This window comes from Gossypium hirsutum, chromosome A01 (assembly GCF_007990345.1).
Source record: "Gossypium hirsutum isolate 1008001.06 chromosome A01, Gossypium_hirsutum_v2.1, whole genome shotgun sequence".
NCBI classification, from domain to species: domain Eukaryota; kingdom Viridiplantae; phylum Streptophyta; class Magnoliopsida; order Malvales; family Malvaceae; genus Gossypium; species Gossypium hirsutum.
In genome coordinates, this window is record NC_053424.1 from 70538648 (window position 1) to 70549374 (window position 10727).

Here is a 10727-nt window from a genome sequence, read left to right on the forward strand (position 1 = left end):
ATCACTTAATTAAAAAAATTATAATTTTATCATTAAAGTTTTTAAATTTATTTTTTTGGCACTTTTTCAATTAATATAATAATTATTTTAATCCTCAAATTTTATTTTTATTTTTTAAATTTGATTCTGGTTCCATATAAATATTATTTTTAAAAATAAAAAATTCTATATAAAAATTGTGATATGAGAATGGATTGAAACATGTAATATGATATGAGATATTTGTGTGTTGATGATGAATTGGAATGAAATTGTGAAATTATATATGAATTGGATTGAAATAAAACGAGACAAGTATAGTGTATAGTGTACGAAAATGCAAATGTGACCAATTACAGGGTATGGCAGGTAAATGTAAATGATTACAGGATATGAATATGCGAATATGAATTATGACAGGGTATGATAACGAACAAATGAATATTTGATACCCATGTGAACTTAGTAAAAGGTTAGGATACGATTGGCATGCTAATAGAGTTAAATGCACTTGTATGGGATATCTGATGATATGGAGATTATGACAGTTTATATCGAGATCTAGCATCTATTGCGGATCATCGAGTTTTATTTGTCTCTTCAAAGACTTTGGTGTGGTGGAGGGATGCTTTTGTAAATGTTTAAACATTTGATACCTACGTGCTTTGCACTTTGGTGCCTTGTTGTGGCGTAGTTTAAGCTCATATAAGCTATGTTGGTGTGGTGTAGTTTACTCGTGTATCTGAGCCTATTTTACTAGGGTTACATTGGGCAAAACATTGAAATCAAATCTTAAAATCGAAAAATAAAAGAAATCGATTTTTGGTAAACTATTATAATGTATTATTTGAATTGAACTGGTATAATCTTATGAATTGATAATAGTATATGAAATGATTTGATGATATGGAATTGTATGTGTGCATATATGTAATTCACGATAAAGAAATTATACAAAAGATTATGCAAACCGATCAGAATCGAGCCCTGGGGCAGATTTGAGTATGAATGAGCCAATAGGCACGAAAGTAATTGTAAAGATAAGATAAAACTGAGCATACAATTTGTACATGTGTAGTTATAAGAATATGTACATAGATAATGGAATGAATTGAATAAGTAGGAAGTGAAATAAATGGAAAATGGTTAGGTAAATATTAAAAAGTATAGTATATAACAATCATATGTATTTGTTGATGAAATTATGCTTCAATTTCATATGCTATATAATGAAAGTATTGGTATCCTAATGTTGATTGGTATGACATGGTAAGTTTAAATGCTAATATGAAATAAATTGATGTGCAAAAAAAAAAAAAAAAGGTTATCTACATGCTTCATTCCATAATGAAAGCTTTTGGCATGAGTGTGTATGTGGAATGGCTAAAGTTTGAATTTGAGTTGATTATATGCATTTGATTAATGCTTGGATTATATTGACTTGAATTATAGAAGTACCACTAAGCGTTATCACTCAGCGTACAGTTTTTTTATTTTGTGCGTAGGTATTAGGGAATCTCGAAGTCGCGAGAATTGATTCAGAATTCGAACCGCAACTCTCGAGTTAGCAAAGTTTGTGTAGTTCTTTTATCTTTTGCTATATGGCATGTACCTAGATTTCAAAGTCAGTTTTGTATCGAAATTGCCATCATGAAGTTTGAATTGGCACTGTGATTTAAGTCAAGTGCACAATTTGTTTAATGTACACTTATGAACATGGTATGAGTAGGTTGGATTGGTTAACTGGTTGAAATAGTAGAAATTGTCTTATGGTTCAGTATAATTTGATAATTTGGTTAATATATGTGTATAAATGATGTTAATGGATAGAATTAAGTATGTGTGTATGGTTTAAATTTCTAAAAGGATTGAATTGTAGTATTGATTGCTTAGGTGATGCAATCTGGTACCAAATGGACCTATTTGAAACAAGCAGTCATGTCACAACATCAAGCTCTTGTCAGCGGTAAGAAATTGTCAGTGAGTCATATCAGGACAAGAAACCCCCAAAGTTGCAACGTCAACATGATATTTTGCAAACTTTACAATTGGTCTTAATTCGACCTCAGGTTAGATTTAAAGCTTTCGTAAGCTCGTATAAGACTTGAAAATGATGGAAAATCATATTGATATTGAATAATATAGTTAATAACATATATATATAAGGATAAATTGATTTATAGTTGCTCCAGCAACGAATGTGGCATCTCGTAGCTCAAACTCGGTGATTGGGTCGAGAATGGGGTGTTACATCCAGTGGTATCAAAGCTATAGATTTAGTTGATTATCGAACTAAACTGAGCTCAAAATTGAGTCTAGAAGTACATACCAAGTTCGAGGTGAATTTGAGTCAAGATTTGGATGCTGATTATGAATTGTTCTATTATATAGCTGATAATATTAGGTGAACTGAGAAATGTTGTTATAGAATAAGTTAATAGTAGTGATCACTCTATTGAAGGTGCAAATATAGTAGGAATCGAAACACACAGTATCGATCAAGTCAATGCTTGAGTCAAAAATAGAGCCAACAGACCTCACCATGAGGGTTGAGATGATGAGGATTTATTCCGCATAATAGAGGATGTACTCTAGGGAGTTGTGGGAGCTGCTCAGCAAGCCTTGATAAAGAGTTGTGAAAGTAGAAACTAAATTCTAAAGGTTGAAGATGTTGGCCCTTCCTCAGATGAAATTTTGTTGCAGCTAACCGAGCAAATATGGTAGAGCAGGCCATAAACCTAGTTAAGAAAGTTGAGTTTCCCCAACCATTCGGAAAGGGAGTAAGGACTACTAGTTCACAACCCTTACCTAGAAAACTACAAAATCTCGAGGATCTTGGAGATCAACTCCAAAAAATGTCAAGTTTAAGAGAGACAGAGTCAGGCAACCATATATACCAATGAGTAATACCGAGGGCCCTATAAGAGATCAAAATTCCCAACTATGAACTTTGTAGAAGAAAACACAAGGGCAAGTGCTAAAAAAATCTACTACATATTTCGATGCGAGTCCCTAGAGCATTTGACTTAAGAGTGCTCAAGAAATGTTACTGATGTTTCTATGACTACTCAAAAATCTACTCCTACAATTAGGGGTATGGGAACATGTCGTGGGGGATCAGTAGCAAGGAATAAACAAATAAGGGAAGTTGGTTCTATGGTTCAACAATTTGAAGCTAGAGCTCTTGGATGAGCCTATTTGGTTCGAACCAGGAAAAAGGATAATGCTACTGATGTTGTAGCAGGGAAATTGAAATCGAGGTTATTAAGTATAGAAATATTTGTTCCAAGTACTTTGAAACAAATTATGCTCGTTGAGCAAGTGTATAAGTAATGCCCATGAGAAATCCAGAATAAAACATTCTCAATTGATCTGTTAATCATACCGTTTGATGATTTTGATGTAATTCTAGGAATGGATTGGTTGACCAAGCATAGTGTGAAGCATGTATAACTTATGTTATTAACTTGAACTTGATTGAAAGCCAAATGACCAAGTCCAGACATTATGTGAGCTTCCAGAAGTGCTTCTAGAAGAATTGTCAAGATATCCTCCTGATAGTGATGTTGAATTTGCAATTGAGGTTTACCCGGGTACAGCTTCCCTTTCTATTGCTTCATACCGTATGGTGCCAATGGAGTTAAAGAGTTAAAAATTCAATTGCAAGATCTCTTAGACCATGGCTTTATACGTCTGAATATATCACCTTAGGGAACTCTAATGTTATTTGTCAAAAAGGAAAAATGAGTTGATGCGGCCATGTATTGGTTATCAACAACTAAATAAGTGGGAAATCAAGAATAGATATTCAATGTCATGAATTGATGATTTGTTCGATCAATTTAAATGTGCATCTGTAACACCCCTTACTCGTATCCTACGTCGGGACAGGGTGCGAGGCATTACTAGTATTAAACACATGCATACAAACATTTTTGAGTTATAGAATTTCGCTCAAATTTAAAACTTTCAAACTTCCTCTTAACGTCCCTAGTTTGGACCTAAGATGCCCAAAACACACTTTAGAAATGGTTCAAGAATAAACCGAACACTTTAGAAAGCTTTGAAAAATTTTCAATGCAAACAGGGGCACACGCCAGTGTGGAAGGGCGACACGCTCGTGTGTCCTCTTAACATGGCCATGTTGAAGGCCCGTTATCTCACACGACCTGAACATATCGGGACACGCCCATGTCCCTAGCCCATGTGGATTTATTTCTCGATTCGAACCTAAAGGGGTTTTCACACGGCCTGGCACATGCCTGTGTCCATGGCACGTGTCCCCTACAAGGCCATGACACGCCCGTGTCTTAACCCGTGTAGTAAAACCTTGACATTCTATTTTTGACGTCATCAACTATTTAGGGGCACACGGCCAAGGCACACGCCTGTGTGCTAGGCCATGTGGCGAATTTAATTTCGCAATTAAGGTGCAGACTTCACACGGCCTGGGCACATCCCCATGTGCTATTGTCGTGCCCTCCACACGGTTGAGACACACGGCTGTGTCTCCGCCTACGTAGTTACTACAGGCCATTCTGTTTTGAAAAATTAAGGTGTAGGGGACACATGGCCGGACCACACGCCCATGGGGCAGATCGTGTATCACACACAGCCTAGACACACACCCATGTGTCTACCCGTGTGGACAAAAACAAGGCTATTTACCAAGCCTTTTTGTCACCCTTACTTACACCAACCTACAAAACATCAAACAACACTAATACCACATAAACGCTTGACCATATCAGCCAATACCAAGGCATCCACACATCATTTCCAAGCTATTTTCTATCATATACAAATCTCCTACTTATTAACACAAACCATGCAACAGCCACATCCATGAAAATTCTCATCAAATCTATTTAGCAATAATCAATATTAGCCAACATCAATAGCCTATACAAACAGAATATCACATCAAATTGAGCCAACACTTATGGCTAAACCAGCATAACACTTAACAAAAAGACCAAGTCCCTATACATGCCGTACTCAAAATGACAAATCTAACTATACCCAATTGTTCGGATTGATAGTGTGATCGAGCTTCCAACATCTTTTGATTCCCTAGCTAGCTTGGCGATGCTATAAGAAAATGGAAAAAAGAGGGAGTAAGCATAAAGCTTAGTAAGTTACATGTAAATAATTAACAACACTTTACCAAGTAATATCATACTCATAACATATTATACACTTGCACAAGATTCTTGAATGACCATAAACATAACTTACTTTTTTTCATCTTACTACTCATATACACAACCCGAGCTCATTCTCATGGGTTTCGTGTAGGTACCTATACCACTTGCAACATAATTATAACTTTTTTCAATAGTGTCATAATCTTTAAATCACCTGTTGAACCAGTTGGAATAATAAAGGATACCCGATAAGCCTCATATAAAAGGGTAAGATGCCGATGTCATGTCCCAGACATGTTCTTACACTAGCTCTCATATATCGGTGCCAATGCCATGTTCCAGACATGGTCTTATACTGGCTCATACAATAATGCCGATGCCATGTTCCAAACATGGTCTTACACTGGCTCACATATCGAGGCCGATGCCATGTCCTAGACATGGTCTTACACTAGCTCTCATAACAATGTCGAGGCCATGTTTCAAATGTGGTCTTACACTGGCTCACATAATGAGGCCGATGCCATGTCCCAAACATGGTCTTACACTGGCTCACATATAACCCTAGTATCATGGCATGGATATTCGATCTATTCCTACAGTTCATCCGAGAATTTTACCACATCAAACCTTGTCATGCATATTCATAACAAAAATCGAACATTCATGCAATATCAATAATTCAATGCATAAGAACAATAGAATTGTGATATTTACGTGCAACTCACCTCGGTATACAAAATATAGGAGACTAGTTTGATTTAATCCACTAGCTTGGTTTTCCCCCGGTCTAGGTTCGGATTTCGTATTTCTTGATCTATAATGAAAACATTTATTTATTTAATCATCACATAAATCAAGATATTCCAAAATTCCTACTTTGGCAACCTAAACTCTCACATTTTTATAATTTAGTCCTTAGGCTCGTAAAATGATTTTCATCTAATTTCCTCATTAACCAAGCCTAGCTGAATCTACTTTAAGCCTATAGCATCTCACAATTTCAATTATTTCACACATTTACCACCTATTTTATAACTTTTACAATATAATCCCTTTTAGGGGTTTTTCATGAAAGCCACTTCACAAAAGTTGTTCATTTAACAACCATAATTCATTTTCTTCTATAAAAATTCAGCAAACAACATGAATACTCTCATGGAAAAACCCTAGACTTTTAACCATTTTGCAAAATAGTCCCTTCATTAGCTAGATTAAGCTATAAGGGTTCCAAAAACACAAAAATCAACAAAAATGACCATCAAAATCACTTACTTGTAAAGAAACCAAGTAGCTGAAATTTTCAAGCTTTAAAACCCTCTTTTTGCTGTAATTTTCGGTGGTGAAGAGAAGGAATGAAAAAGATAATAGTTATTCCTTTAGGTTTATTATTTTATTATCAATTAAGTCAGCTAACATTTGGCCATTTCTTGAATGAAGGCTCCATTTCCAACCACTAATATTTTATTAGTCTATTTACTCAATAAGGACCTCTACTTTAATGCTCCATAGCTTTTTGACACCTTTAGCTAAAATTTTCGCACTTTATGCAATTTAGTCCTTTTTCAAAATTAAGCATGCAATCACTGAAATTAATTCACCAAAAATTTCACACACTCATAAAATCATGCTATAACACATAAAATAATATTAAAATAATTCTTCCGACCTCGAATTTGTGGATCTGAAACCACTGTTTCGACTAGGCCCAAAATGGGGCTGTTATACCATCAACCTTCTCTAAGACAAATATGAGATATAGATATTATCAACTAAAGGTGGAAAATAGTGATGGGCTAAAAACAACGTCTCGTACGTGATTTGGTCACTATGAAATTCTAATGATGCCATTTGGGCTGACGAATACTCTTGTAACATTCATGGATCTCATGAAGTGCATTTTCTAGCCACATTTGAGAATTGTGTTACAAAGCTTAGCAAATATGAATCTTGTAATAGCCCAAATTCGGTGAAATCAGAACAGTGGTTTTGGGACCACAAAACTGAGTTGAAAAATAAAATTTATTTTAATTTTATTTTATGGTTCATAATATGATAGAAATGTCATGTGAAAATTTTGATAAGAAAATTTTACCGATTATGTGTTTAATTACGGGAAGGACCAAATCGCATAAAATGCAAAAGTTGAATTCTAATAGCTAGAAGGATCAAATAGCTATGGAATTCAAAACTTAAGGTCCATATATGGTAGTTAGACCATTAATACAAAGTTAGTAGATATTTTTGGATGATTCATCCATGGAAAATTAGAAAAAGGCTAAGGACTAAATTGGAAATCAAAATTATTAAAGATGATAAATTAATTAAATAGAAATAAAAATTATTTTTATCATCTTCTTCCCTAAAATATTCCATGGAAACCCTAAGAGAGAGAGAAAAAACTTTCTTGGCCAAATTGGGTAAGTTTTCTTGTCCTGTTTTTAGTAATTTTGATATTTTTGAAACCGGGATAGCTTAATTTATCTATTTGGGGGATCAACTTGAAGGGTTATCAAAGTATGGAAATTAGGTCATGGATGTATATGCTAAAAATTTGAAATTTATGGTAGAAAATGAAAGGTTGTTGATAGATAAACAACTTTTACAAAGTGATTTTTGATGAAAACATGATTTAGGGAATAAAATGTAAAATTTGTTGAAGAAAAATTTTGAATTTTATAGAATATATGTGCTTTAAATTTTAAGGTGAAATTTCGGTTAGGCTTGGAATAGGGGGTAAATTGCATAAATTTCATTTTCCGAGCCTAGGGACGAAATGAGAATTCATGAAAAAGTTAGGGGGAAAATGGTAATTTTTCCTAGGATGTAAATTGAGTTCACTTGAAAATGAAATGTGATCAATTGATGTAAAATTTACATGTATAGATCTGGATAGACCAAATTTGAAGCTAGAATGAGGAAAAAAGGAAAATGTTGGATTAGTAGATTTTAAGTACACGAACATTTGTCGAGATAAGTTCGCGTAACTAATTTGTGTATGTCTATATGTTTGAATTAAATGTTGCATTGTGGATTGTATAAATAGCATATATATGTGACATTGAAATTGTATATGACAAAGTCCGATCAACGATAATGCCCGAAAAATGATAAATGATAAAAAAATGTTACTTTCATGCTTGAAATGAATGTGGAATGTGTTTATTTGGATTATATAAATGTTATGGATGTATGAAATAATCACATGCCCGATAATGCTTGAAAAATGTTTAAATCCCGGTTGAATAAATGCAAAAATCGATGGATATGTGATTTCCCAAAATGAATGAGGTCTTGCATTTTTTGCTGACGGGATTTAGCTCAGACGAGTAATCCTATTGACCTCATTACAGAAAGGATTTATTAACACCCCGCACCCAAGACCATTGCCAGAGTCGAACACGAGGTGTTAACGAACTTAATTCATTTATTTACACAGTTTATTTTAAAATTTCCAGACAAGCTGGCTAACTGCATCACTGTCACCTTAAAAATCATATCTCGAGTTCCAGCACTCGAAAACTGATTCCATAAATTTTCCATGAAACTAGACTCATATATCCAGCTACATATTTTTTTCTAGAATTTTTGGTCGGTTCAATTAGTACAGTTTATTAGTTAAAGTCTCCCCTGTTTCAGGGTTCGACTACTCTGACCTTCATGCATTACGACTTAGATATCTCCCTGTACAGAGATTCAATACTTATGCCGTTTGTTTCTAATGAAACTAGACTCAAAAAGGAATCTATAGATATAAAGAATGACTTCTAATTATCTCTGGTTAATTTATGGTAAATTTTAAAAGTCAGAACAGGGGATCCAGTAATCGCTCTGGCCCTGTTTCACGAAAACTTAAACATCTCATAAAATACGGCTCATATGGTCGTTTTGCTTCGTCCATATGAAAATAGACTTGTCAATATTCGATTACATAATTTATTCATTATTTAATTACATTTCTACTATTTTTAGTGATTTTTCAAACTCACATCACTGCTGCTGTCAGCATCTATTTTAAGGCATATTTTACCTATTTCATAGTTTCCATGATTCAACTAGCCATTTAACATACATAGCACCAAATATGATCGTGATTAACCATTCCGATGGCTAATCATTTCCAAGCATTTCCACACTTCTCAATAACCATATATGTATACAAAATGATTATAACGCTATGCTCAAAATATATAAGCCATTTTCGCATGGCCAACCGAATATATACAATACCAAAAAGGTACTTAATTAACAACGAAGGTCAATCCTATACATGCCGTTATCAAAGTTTAACTAAAAGAGTACCAAAAGGGCTTAGATAGTGTGGACAACTTCGACTTTGACAATCCCGAGTCCGATAGCTGACGAACAAAATCTATAAAACAGAGAATCAAAGAAACAGAATAAGCATTTAATGCTTAGTAAGTTTTGAGTAATGAAATTAGTTACGACTAAAGTATAACGTTCATATGGCTAAATGAATAATTTCATATATGCATATTCTGAAAATCATACTTACTCCACGCTTCAATCAATATATTCATGCACAAGGTATCAAACCTAACTAAAGGCTGAAAGTTCGTTAATCAATTGAGCGAATACTATTTAATTGGAATCGACTTTTCCGAAGCATATACGAAACATACCTTATCGTTTGGATTTTATGAGCGTATTAATTGAAATTATTACAGCAAGGTCGCTCACTTCCAAACCCAAGTACCTTCGGGATTTAGCCGGATATAGCAACTCGCACAAATGCCTTCGGGTCTTAGCCCGGATATAGTCACTAGCACAAATGCCTTCGGGACTTAGCCCGGATATAGTTACTAGCACAAATGCCTTCGGGACTTAGCCCGGATATAGTCACTAGCACAAATGCCTTCGGGACTTAGCCCGGATATCATTCGAATAATCATGCACAAATATCAATAAATCATGACACATCCATATTTCATTTTCATTACTAAAGCCTAAACACAAGACACTTATCAAACCTTACCAATTTCGGCTCAATAGCCACATACAAAGAGCATGATTTTGATTGGCTTTATAACATGATCTCTATACACATTCGGCTACCCGTCATAGGTATAAACTAATCACCTCAATATATAATTCAAGTAAAATCATTATATCACCGTTTATTTGTTATGCTTATATGTCATGACTTAATCAAATCATAAACTAAGTTTCATTACTCGAAGACTTACCTCGGATGTTGTCGAACGATTTCGACGGCTATTCGATCACTTTTTCCTTTCCCTTATCCAACTTTGATCCTCTAGGCTCTTGAGCTAAATCAAACAATTTACTTCCCAAGTTAAACATAGTCATACGACATCCATATACATTTTATACTAGCCGAAATGTACCATCAAGATATACTTTACTCAAATAATTTACCTTGGCCGAACATGTATAATGTTTTGTAGCTTAATAAATTTAACATACATTATGTATTTATAATATTTGTGCAGCCAATTATCCATGGTCATACACACACAATCAAAAATAAATACCAAATTTTCATATCCTTTATGCCCTAAGCCGAATACACTTGTCATGTTCACCTACATTTTTCAAGTACAGCATTCTCATATTCGG